We start from the raw sequence: 12,544 nt of genomic DNA on the forward strand, positions 1-12,544 counted from the left end.
AAAGCTTTGGAAGAAGTTGCAGAGAAAAGTAGCTAGAATTGTAGGGGCGGGGGTTGGTTGAAGGGCGGGGGTTGGTTGAAGGACGGGGCGGGAAAAGGGTGGCGAGGGTTTTGGGGTAGACGGGGGTGACGATCGGGGACAGGAGAAAAGAATGGGTCGTGGGCATCAGCGGGGTGAGGGGGAGGAGAGGGGCAAGCAACTAGGTGGAGGAGTTGTCATCCCATTATGAGAGTGAGCGGGCCCTACCGCTTGAAACTCTCACGCAGACCTCAGAGGTGAGGATAGGGAGTGGGCGGGACTCCCAGCCCAGGCGGAGGCTCCAACCGTTAGCACCCACCCAGGCACTTCCAGCGGCCGGGGGGGAACCCGGTCGAGAGGTCCCACCTTCTCAGCCCAGGAGACCGTTAGCAGAAAGGGGTCCCGGCTCGGCCCCGCCCCAGGGGCCCAGCTGGGTCACTTCGCTTTACGCCGCGGCTTACGGGTCCAAGCGTGGCCCTGGCCCTGACACTAGGCCGGGCCAGTCCGGACTGACTGGCTCGCTCACTCACCCCTCTCTGTCTCTGCGGCTGCTGTCCGTTTGCGGCGCGCAGATCCGGCGATGGTGGAACACGGCGGCGGAATCGGCCTCACCGAGCACGTCACAATGCCCTCCGCTTCTTCAGCCAATTAGCGACCGAGCTCCGACAGCCTATTCCTCACCACCCCCCCCCCCCCCCACTCCCATAGACATTCCAGAGGGCGAGGCGAGCGAGGGGGTGGCAGCGCTTTGTGCTGGCACTCGGAGGGGTAACTCGCTGAGCTGGGTTAATGCAGCCAACGTGCACTTACAGCTTGCACAATTTAAATCCTCGATCTTCTTAGATTCTACCGCGAAACATGTCGACAAATGCTTCATTCATCTATGAAACACTGAAGCACTTGTCCAGAATGCATGATATAGTTGCAACAAAAAAAAAACTGGTGTAAATCGATTTAATTTTGATTTGGAAAAGCTTTTACTTGAATAACCAAGTGTTCAATATCATTATATACGGGCAGCTGGAAGTTTTTCTTATTTCGGAAACAATTATCATTCAGGGATAAACATGGTTACATTTTATGATTTTTTTTCTGTTCCTCGAGGGATTTGCATTACAATAACCAACTTTCCTCAATAGCGCAGAAGGTGGCCATTAGACTGGTCGTGCCTTTGCCAACCCTGCAATAGCATCTTTCCCTCCCATCCCGGTTCCTTCTCACGTAACTAATTCCGTTTCAGTTCAAAGACCACAATTGAATCAGTCTCTATCATTCTCAGGTGTTCAGTTTCAAATCCCAAACACTCAACTACATTAATAAAGATCTCACGACACTGTTGCCTCTTTTGCTGACCGTCTCCTTGGTTGAATAGGTTTTTCTTATCCCCCTATTCTAGGGAGAACTCACCACTGCAGTCCTTCTAACCTTGCAGGTAAGAGATGTACACGAGCCCCTTTCTCCAGGTCCCCACCCAGCTTCAGTGGCTGCTGCAGCCTTAAAAAGTCGAGTTTTTTTAAATGTGGCATGTAGTGACTCCATCGATTAGAAACCCCTCCCTTGACAGAAAGGATGCATCATCCTGTTTCTCTTGCACTAACCCTCCGCCACCTCACCAAATGTTCAGGGAGAACGAGAATGGATTAGTTTTGATAAAGAGCAATGGACATACACTTCATGATTCTAAAACAAAAACTGCAGTTGCTAGAAATCTGAAACAAAAAAAATGTCTGGAGAAACTCAACTGGTCTAGCAGCATCCAAAACAGATTTAACGTATTGCATCCAGTAACCCCTCTCCTTGTAGCGGTTCACTCCAAACCCAAGAACTGCCCAGCAAATGCTAAAGTGAGAAGTTTCCATCCGTTAATTTAGTTTCGCTGTCTCGCAAATTCGGTCAGATCTACTGTCAGTTTTTTTTTGACAGTCAACATCCGCAGTATTTTGTACTAAGATTTCCCGTTAGGTACTGAACAAAAAAATTACACAAAGTTTTGATAATCAGTTCTATTTCCTTAATTTCCCAGAACTGATTGCAGGGAGTGCAGTTTGCTTCTTTAACACAATTATATTAAATCCAGTCTCAACACCCCCTTTATTACCAGTATCTTCATTATTGCCACAGTACGTAGTATGTACGTCCAGTACAAAGGCAGGTTTTTTTACTACAATAGGCCTTATCTTTTTTCTGATTACTCTTTATATAACTTCACCAACATACTCTTATAATAATTTTGTCCTTTTCTTGATCTAGCTTCGGTTCAAATACAATTATTTTCGTCTCAATTGTTCTTTGTGGTAAAATTAGTCACATTCTAATCTTTATTTTTCTTTTCACTTCAGTCCCAGGTTACTGGGATTTCAAATCAGTGCTTCCTAAAACTTTTCCCAGGAAGTTTGAAAATTGTCACTACCTTTCAGAGAGAATTGAGAGAGCCTGTAGGGGCGCTGTGACAAAAGGAATCCATTAGAGGCGAGCACAGCTGCTACAACTTAGTGGGAGATGCAAAGCAGTCTTTGGTGCTTTCGAGCTTGCGCAACGTAGGTTCTGACTCGAGATTTTACAAGTCTTGTTCTAAACTTTTACCAGGGTTGTATGGTTGGCGGAGTTTGTTTTATTTTTTTCATGGCAGTAGAGGCTCAATGGCTAGGAATTTATTTCCCAACCTTAATTGAAAAGAAGGCAGTTAAGGGCCTGGAGTCAAATGTAAGTCAGACAAAGCAAAGATGGTAGACTTCCTTTTCTTAAGAGCATTAATGGACCAGAAGGGTTTTTATGACAGTTGATAATGATTACATGGTCACCATTACAGTGGCTATATATTTCAAACTTTGTGAATTCAAATTTCACCAGCTGCTACGATGGGATTTGAATCTATTTCACCAGAAAATTAGCTTGTGATTCTGGAGTATTTGTACAGTAACATTACCACTACCTCATTTCTAGCCTCAGTATGAATAAGATATGCCTCTTAAAATTGTCAGAGTAAATAATTCTAATTAATTGCCCATTGTTATTGAAATGCCAACCCACCTGTGTGGCCCAAAAATTAAATATTAAACTGTGGAGTTTGATCCCTTTGGGTAGCAAATTGTTCTTAGAATTTTTTTGTATTAATTTTCTCTCCCTTGCAATCCACTTTTTTGTTCTTCAGTATGTTCACTTTTAATTTGCCCTGCTCAGCTGTTTCATTTTTTTCCCCCATAACCTCAAATAACATTGGTTCAGGAGGTAACACTTGCCTTTTAGAGCTCCCACATGTCTCTGGCCCTTGACATATGTGCTAGTTTGCACTTACAGCAAGGTATGGAACAAATAATTTGAACAGAAATTTCCAAGTGCAATTGGGCACAGTGCAAGCTATCACCCTCCAACAAGATTGCTTTGTGACTCAGTGGTTAGCACTACCACTTCATAGTGCCAGTGACCCAGGTTTGATTCCAGCTTTGTTGTAACTGTGTGTGAAGTTTGCACATTGTCCAGATATCTGTGAGGGTTTCTTCCGACAGTCCAAAGATGTGTAGGTTAAGTGGATTGACGTTGGTATAGTGTAAAGGCTAAGTGATTAGCATGTGAAATTTAAGTTTGTGCCTGGGTGGGATGTCTTTGGAGTGTCAGTGAATTTGATGGGCTGAATGGCTTGCCTCTATATTGTGGGGATTCCATGAAGATTTGGCCTGATATTTCCAATCATGAGTGAGTAACAAAATAACATAATTTTAAGATACAGTAATTTAACAAAAGAAGGAGAGATTGGTATGCCAAGAAATGTTTTCTCCAGTAAGTTATGGCCTGGGATGTACTGCACAAAATGGTGATGTTTCAATAGTACCTTGCAAAAGTGAACTGTATGTAGAATTGGAAAAGATAATGCAGGGCTATAGTAAGGAACAGAGGACATAGACAAAATTGATTTCACAGCTGACAGAAGTAGAATGGACTGAATGACTTCCTTGCAAGTTTTATGCCTAAGCCACACATTGCTTTTAATAATTGAACCGTAGATGATGATCTGGTGTTCACTAGTAAGCTATCCACCTAGTAGTGGAAACAAGGTCAGATCCCGATGGTCAGAACATTTTTAGGTGTAACCTGTTAATTATTCTTTTTGGACATTTAGAAACAAAAATATTGCGCACCATAAATTGCCAGAGAAACTCATAACAGTATGGTGAACATTAGGGGGCACATAGGACCTTGGTGAATGGCAAGACTGATAGTGCATTTCATTGGCATATAATAATAGGATTGGGGAAAATAGTTTCTTTCCTGTTCATTTGTGGGATGTGGGCATTGCTGGCCGGTCAGCAATTCTTGCCTATCCCTAGGTGCCCTTGAGAAGGTGGTGGTGAGCTGCCTTCTTGAACTGGTGCAGTCCTCTTGGTGTAGGCTGACCCACAATACTATTAAGGAGAGAATGCCAGGATTTTGACGCAGCGACAGTGAAGGAGAGGCAATGTGTTTCCAGGTCAGGATGTTGAGTGGCATAGCGGGAACTTGAAGGTGGTGGTCTTCCTATATGTCTGCTGCCCTTGTCCTTCTACTTGGAAGTGGTCATGGGTTTGCAAAGTGCTGCCTGAGCATCTTTGATGAATTTCTGCAGTGCACCTTGTAGATAGAACACATTGCTGCTACTGGGTGTCGATAGTGGAGGGACTGGATGCTTGTGGATGTAGTGCCAATCAAGTGGGCAGCTTTGTCCTGGATGGTGTCAAGCTTGTTGAGTGTTGTTGGGACTGGACTCATCCAGACATGTGGGGAGTATTCCAGCACACTCCTGACTTCTGCCTTGTAGATGGTGAGCAGACTTTGAGGAGTCAGGAGGTGAGTAACTCTAAAGCTTTTGAGAAGGTTTGTAGCTCAGGTTGTGGATGAAGTTGTAGACTTGTTCGCTGAGCTGGTGTGTTTGATTGCAGATGTTTCATCACCCTGCTAGGTAACATCGTCAACGTGCCTCCAGTGAAGTGTTGGTGATCTTGTTATTTGTATGCCTTGGTTTGCTGGGGTGGTTGGCATTGCTTCCGGTTCTGTTTTTCTGTGGTTTGTATATAGTGTCTGGTTCAATGTGTTTTTGATGATGTTCTGGTTGAAATGCAAGGCCTCCAGGAATTCCCTGGATGTTTCAGTTTGGCTCAATGTATTATGGATGTGTTGTCACAGTCAAATTTGTATCCTACTTGTTTTTGTAAATAATGCTGTTATGTCAAAGAATATCATTATGTCCTCCTCTTCTAATTTGGTGTCCTTGATGTTGAGGAATTCTTGGGAGGAGTGGATGGTGTGGGTATTGTTGTCAACTAAGTATTTCAGTTTCTATTATACTTCTTTGGCTAGTCTATATGTTGGTGTGCCTGGTAGTGAGACAGTGGGTCTGAGGGGGACCCCCCACTTGTGTGTCTTAGCGAGTCCATAAAAGTGGGGTATGCTGGATTCCTCTGGCTTCATTTTTTGGTAGTCTGCCTTGCTGATATCTCCTGAGTTGTGTAATTTCTTCAGGATTGTTTTAATTCGGTTCTCTAACTGTGGTGTCGGGTCTATCGCCATCTATTGGTAGGAGTTTTTTTTTGCTGAGTTACTCGCACGGCATTAGTAGCTTCTGCCCTGCTCTTGTAGCCATTGTATTTATGTGGTGAATCCAGTTGAGTTTCTGGTCAATGATAACCCCCAGGCTGTTGATAATGGGGGATTCAGTGATGGTAATGCCATCGAACGTCAAGGGGCGGAGGTTAGATTGTCTCTTAATGGTAATGTTCATAGCCTGGCATTTGTGTGGCAATGAATGTCACTTGCCAATTGTCAGCACAAGCCTGGATATTATCCAGATCTTGTTGCATTTCAACATGGACACTCATTGTCTGAGGAGTCACGAATGGTGCTGAACATTGTGCAATCATTGGTGAACACCCTCACTTCTAACCTTATGATGGAGGGAAGGTCTACTTGAGAAACTCCTGCAGAGATGTCCTGGATCTGAGATGATTGACCTCCAACAACCATGACCATCGTCCTACATGTCAGGTATGACTCCAGCCACCAGAGAGTTTGCCCACTATTACCCATTGATTTCAGTTTTGCCAGGGCTCCTTGGTATCAAACTTGGTCGGACGCAGCCTTGACGTCACGGGCTGTCACTCTCACCTCACCACTGGAATTCCGCTTTTTTGTCCATGTTTGAATCAAGGCTGCAATGAGTTCAGGAGCTGAGTGGCCCTGGTGGAACCCAAACTGGGCGTCGCTGAGCAGGTGCTGCTTGATAGCACTGTTAATGAAAACTTCCGTCACTTTACTAATGATTGAGAGTACACTGATAGGGTGATGATTGGCCGGGTTGGATTTATCCTGCTTTTTGCATACAGGACATACTTGAGCAACATTCAACATTACTGGGTAGATGCCAGTGTTGTAACTGTGCTGGAATAGCTTGGCTAGGGGAGCGGCAAGTTGTGGAGCACAAAGCTTCAGTACAATTGCCAGAATGTGGTCAGGCCCGATAACCTTTGCAGTATCCAGTGTTTCCAACCATTCCTTGACATCATGTAGAGTGAATTGAATTGGCTGAAGACTGATATCTGTAATGCTGGGGACAACTGGAGGAGGCTGAATTAGATCATCCACTTGGCACTTCTGGCTGAAGATTGCTGTGCATGCTTCAGCCTTATTTTCGCACTAGGGCTCTTCCATCATTGAGGATCGAGATATTTGTGGAGTCTCCTCCTCCAGTAAGTAGTTTAATTGCCCATCACCATTTACGACTGGATGCGGCAGGACTGCAGAGCTTAGACCTGAACCGTTGGCTCTGGGATCACTTAGCTGTGTCTGTCACTTGCTGCTTTTGTTGTTTGACATGCAAGTAGCCCAGTTTGGTGGCTTCACCAGGTTGATACCTCATCTTCAGGTATACCTGGTGCTGCTCCTGGCATGCCCTCCTGCACTCTTCTTTGTACCAGGGTTGATCCCCTGGCTTGACGGTAATGGTTGGGTGGGGGATATGCCAGGCCATGGGATTGCAGATTATGCTGGAGAACAATTCTACTGCTGTTAGTGGCCCTCAGTGCCTCATGGATCGTCAGTCTTGAGTTGCCAGATCTGTGCAAAGTCTGTTCCATTTAGCACGGTGATGGTACCACACAACACGATGGAAGCTATTTTCAGTGTGAAGGTAGGACTTCATCTTCACAAGGACTGTGCGACGGTCTCTCTTACCAATACTGTCATGGACAGATGCATGTGCAGCTGGCAGCTCGGTAAGGATGAGGCCAAGTATGTCATTCCCTCTTGTTGTTTCCCTCGCCACCTGCTGCAGACCCAGTCTAGCAAACAAGTCCTATAAGACCCGACCAGCTCGATCAATAGTACTTTGCCAAGTCACTCTTGGTGGTAGACATTGAAATCCTCCAACCAGAGTACATTTTGTGCCCTTGCCATCCCTAGTGCTTCCTCTAAGTGTTGCTCAAAATAGAGGTGAACTGATTCATTAGCTGAGGGATGATGGTGTGTGCTAATCATTAGGAAGTTTCCTTGCCCATGTTTAACATGAAGCCATGAGGCTTCATGGGGTCCAGAATCAATGTTGAGCACTCCTACAGCAACACCCTCCTGACTGTATACGACTGTGCCACCACCTCTACTGGGTCTGTCCTGCTGGTGGAACAACACATACCCAGGGGTGGTTGTGGTGGTGTTTGGGACATTGTCTGTAAGGCCTGGTCTTGTGAGTATGACTATATTAGGCTGTTGCTTAACTAGGCTGTAAGACCGCTCTCCCAATTTTGGGACTAGCCCCCAAATGTTAGTGAGAAGGACTTTGCATGGTTGACCAGGCTCTTTCTGCCACTGTCTTTCCTGGTGTTTTGGTCAATGCAAGGTGATCTGTCCGGTTTCATTTCTTTGAAACTTTGTGGCGATTAGTAAAATTGAATGGCTTGCTAGGCCATTTCAGAGGGCAATTGAGAGTCAACCACATTGCTATGTGGTCTGGAGTCACATGCAGGCCAGGCCAGGCCAGGCCAGGTGAGGATGGCAAATTTCTTTCCCTGAAAGACATCAGTGAGCCAGATGGGATTTCTGACAATTGACAATGATTTCATCGTAATCAGTAGATTCTTAATTTAAAAGTTTTATTTTATTAAATTCTATTTCCACTGTCTGCTGTGGTGGATTTGAACCTGGGTCCCCAGAACTTAGCTGGGTTTCTTGAATTAATAGTCCAGCGCTAATAGCTGTAGGCCATCACTTGCCCTAATAATGTAGTAATAACCAATGAATCAATTTTTAAATGTACATTGGGAAACTAAGGTTGGTGGCCTACCTAGGTAAAATAAAGTAGTAAGTCGTTATGAGATCAGCAATATATATCTACCTTGTTTTGATTTATAGTTTTTTTAAAATATATCAGTACCTTTGAACATTCAGTCAACATGCTGCGCGCTTCTCATGCTTGTCCATTGCATGACAACTGGAAAGTGCTCCATCTGGTGACCACTTTGAAAAGTGCAAAGAAACTGCAGAAAAATTTAGCGTTCAGACTTGCATCTAATTTTACAACAATAGCTAAATAAATCATCCACTGTGAGCATAATATTGAGAAAACAGCCATTTTGTTTCCCAATTGTTGACTGTGAAAAATATTCAATAATGAGATGAGATTTCAGATTATGTGAATTCCAAGATATGTGAAACTGAATAAAAGAATTTTCTAAGTGGTTTCTGGATTACAGCATATGTTGTAAGCAAGACACTTTTGCTTCTGCAGAAACATTCCAAGTTGATGATGGTGGAGAACCTGACTTGTTTGAGCATTGCGTGTTTTTCAAATAATTAAATAACTCCCAAACCTCTGCAAGACAGCTTCTTAAAGTGCCAGTTGTGTGCTAATACAATAACATGACAAAACCAAATATAACTTAAATGTATTGTATTACATTATAATTATCTGCATTTCAAAGTTTTGCAGCCAAATGCATACGTGACATTGGATATCCATAAAATAGTATTCTTGTAATTACATTATTTAACATAATTCTGCTGCAGACCCCCAGGAACCTCCGGTGCTGTCCTTAATTCATTGATCAATAACTTTTCGATCAGAAAGGTTATCATTTTTTTGCAACTACGATACTTATCATTTGCTGGAGAAGCAACATACTTCTAATTTTTAATTGGTCCAAAACATGTACTTCCATTGTATGCTTCTGACAAGATAGTATCCTGAGGACCTGTTTAGAAAGTCAAACCTCTCTGGAATAGACCAGCATGCTGGTACTGCATGAGTATGTGCTACAGTTTTACAAATTCTTAAAGCATCAAGAATTAATCAGCAATGTCTCACTTATATGATAATTCTTTTCCATACATTGAGATATTTAATCAGTTAAGTCTACTGCTAAGACAAGTGGCCAGTAGAACACTTTTTATGTGGAATTAAAGTGTACACTATGCACCTATTAATAATGTTCAGAATACTTTATGCTTTATTGACTATTCTGTCCAGCTGTCCTGCCACCTTCAATGATCAGTGCACATGCACACCCAAGTCCTTCTTATTTTACATTGTCTGATTATGCCCTTCTGACCAAAATGCATCACTTCACTTTTCTCTGCATTGAACTTCGCTTGGCACCTATTCACCCACTCCACAAACTTGTCAATGTATTTTTGGAATTTTATAATTGTAATGGACCAGACCAAACCCCCTCAAAATATATTAAGAACATAGCCTGGGCCGTAATTTTTCTTATTTTAAAGGTTAGGTGTTATATTCCAGTTGTAATTCGATCAGTCAAACCAACAGATCTGAAGCAAAACGCACTTTGTAGTCAAAGTACAACAAAAGAAGGAAGAAATTGGAATAACAACTCTATTGGAAAACTTAACAGATTAACTGAATTACTTAACTACCAAACAGTAGCTGTTCCAATATAGTAACAATCCATGAACATACTCTGGACAAAGGCAAATTCAGTAAAACAGATGTCTCAAATGTAATTCTAGCACCAGGAAGTCCCTGCTTTTAGCTGGAACTGAGAGAGGCAAAACGGCTTCCATGTCCAGTTTCAAGACCCCAGCAGCTGCTACTGAAAATCAGAACTAAAAATCATGGTTCTGTAGGAGCTTACCTCACCCATTCAGGCTGCTTCTATTGTTCAAACTTTTAAAAAGAAACCTAAGGCCTCACAAGCTGTTTACTTTGAGCTTTCAATAGACAACTCATCACCTGTCTTAAAATCTCTCTTCAAAAATAAAGGATAGAATACACCTTTTAAAACCACAGTATTATTACACATTTTTGTTTTTTCCCAGTTTACAATATTGCTAGGTTTCATACCATTGCAACCTTTATTTCCTGTACATCAAGATCAAAATTGTTTATATAAATCAAGAAAAGCAAGGGCCCTAACAACAGCTCTGGGGAGCTCCACTACAAACCTTCCTCTAGCCTGAAAAATATTCATTGGCTGTTATCCTGTTTCCCAGCACTCGGCCAAGTTTGTATCCATGTTGCTACTGTCCCTTTTATTCTAAGAGCCATAACTGCTCTTGCTAGTATTTTGATGCCACTCTAGTTAATACCTTATGAACCTTATGGACACCACACTAGCATCATTGCCCTCATTCAGGCTTCCTGTTGCCTTTTCTACAAACTTCAGCTACACAATTTTCCCTTTCAAAATCTATGCTGACTCTTCACAATTTTTCCATGTGACTTTTAATTCAATCCCAGTTATGTTTTTTTTTCCCAGAAACTTCTCTATCACTAATATTAAACTGGCTGTCTGTAAATGCTGGGATTATCCATAAAATTTTTTTTGAACTAGGGAGTGATGCTTGCAATTCTCCGGTCTTCTGACACCTCTCCTGAGAGAAGACTGAAGCGTTGTAGCTTAAAATTTCTACTCTCACTTCTTCCAACACCCTTTAAATGCATCTCATCTGGTCCCAGTGCCTTGTCAACTTGAAGTACCATCTATTTGTATACTTATAGTACACTTTGAGACTCCTCTTTATGTTGACTGTCAGTCTTTTCCCATAATCTGCCTTTGCTTCTCTAATGTGCTTTTCCACCTGGCATCTGAACTTTCTGTATTTCTCTTGGTTTGTAACTGTATTTTCTACCTGAAACTTGTCATAAGCACACTTTTTCTTCTTTTATCTAAATTTCCATCTTGTTTGTCATCCAGGGAACACAGGATTTGTTCATTTTACCCTTCCCTTTTGAGGGAATGCACATTGACTGTACCCAAACCTTTTCCTTGTTGAATAAAGTCTGTTGCTTTGTTACATTTTATCTTGTCACCCTTTCATTCCAGTCTATCTAGCCAAGCTCTGTTCTTGCCCCGTTGAAATCAACTCACTGCCAATTGATTTCTCTTACTCTGATTGACCATTGTTTTTTCACAACATAATTCTGAACTTTATGAACAATGATTACTGTCTCCTAAATGTTTCCCCAATGACACTTGATCTACTTGGCCCACCTCATTTCCAAGATGCAAGTTGAAAAATGCATCCTTTCATGTTGGATTGGACACACTGCTGTAAGAAATTCTCCTGAACACAGCCTAAGAACACTTGCCTTTCATTGCCCCTTACACTATCGGTATTGCAGTTTATACTTGGGTAATTTAAATCCCCTTTATAACTCTACAATATTGGCATCTGGCTGTAACCTCTCTGCAGATTTGTTCCTATCTTTCTCACAGTTCATAGTCAATAGCCTACATTTGAGATTTGCAACTGTCCTCTTGTATTTCCTGACTCTAGCCAAATTTATCCTGCCATTGAACCTTCTGAGACATCTTCTTTCTCCAGAACTGCAATGCTCTCCTTATCTTTTCCTTCCTTTTCTATCTTTTACAAACACCATTTAACACATTCTGCCCTTCCTTGACCTGGGTCCCTGTTATTGTCACAACATCATGTATCCACATTGCAATGTGCACCTATAACTTCCCAATATTATTTACACTATTTTAAAGTATTCACGTATATGAAGAGAAACATTTATCTGGACTTCATTACATTCTCCCTTACTCTATTATTGATTTTCTATGCTGGTGCTGTCTGTCTCTTCAAGTATTTAGTGAAGCCTGTTATTCTTATCCGACATTCCCACTTTGTTCCGAGACTCTGCCAAAACCTAAACAAATAGCATGAGTAATTCGCCATGCAAGGAAATCAGTCCCAACAATGTCTAGGTGCAAACCACCTGGCTTGTAAGGATGTCCCCCCATAAATTAATTCTCTTAAAAGTGCACATTGTTAATTGTCCCCCTTCAGTTCATTAATTCACAAGAGAATTATGTTAATATGTTGAAATGGGAAACTAAGCTGAACTCCGAGATACTGCTTAGGAAAATTAGAAGAATCATCACCACGATGAAGATTGTCTTCAACATGAATTTGGATCAATTTGGAACTTACGTCACCTTATGTCAGATTAAAAATCATTCATGCTAGTAATTTCAATGTGGTGTTTTCTTCATTTTTGATGCTCATCTATTAGGAGTTTGCATGTTCCAAAGTTTCTTAT

At 42.1% G+C, this 12,544-nt stretch overlaps 1 protein-coding gene across 1 annotated transcript in view; it reads right to left on the reverse strand.

Annotated features, from left to right (window-relative positions):
* The window catches only part of LOC125458231 (uncharacterized protein KIAA0232-like), a 57,630-nt gene extending 56,976 nt beyond the window's left edge, over positions 1–654 (reverse strand). Inside the window, exon 1 of the mRNA XM_048543310.2 lies at positions 549–654. The gene's annotated coding sequence lies outside the window, so the exon portion shown is untranslated. The remainder of the gene's footprint in view (positions 1–548) is intronic.
* Between the last annotated feature and the right edge of the window lie 11,890 nt (positions 655–12,544).

Source organism: Stegostoma tigrinum, chromosome 13 (assembly GCF_030684315.1).
Source record: "Stegostoma tigrinum isolate sSteTig4 chromosome 13, sSteTig4.hap1, whole genome shotgun sequence".
In the NCBI taxonomy this organism is placed as follows: Eukaryota; Metazoa; Chordata; class Chondrichthyes; order Orectolobiformes; family Stegostomatidae; genus Stegostoma; species Stegostoma tigrinum.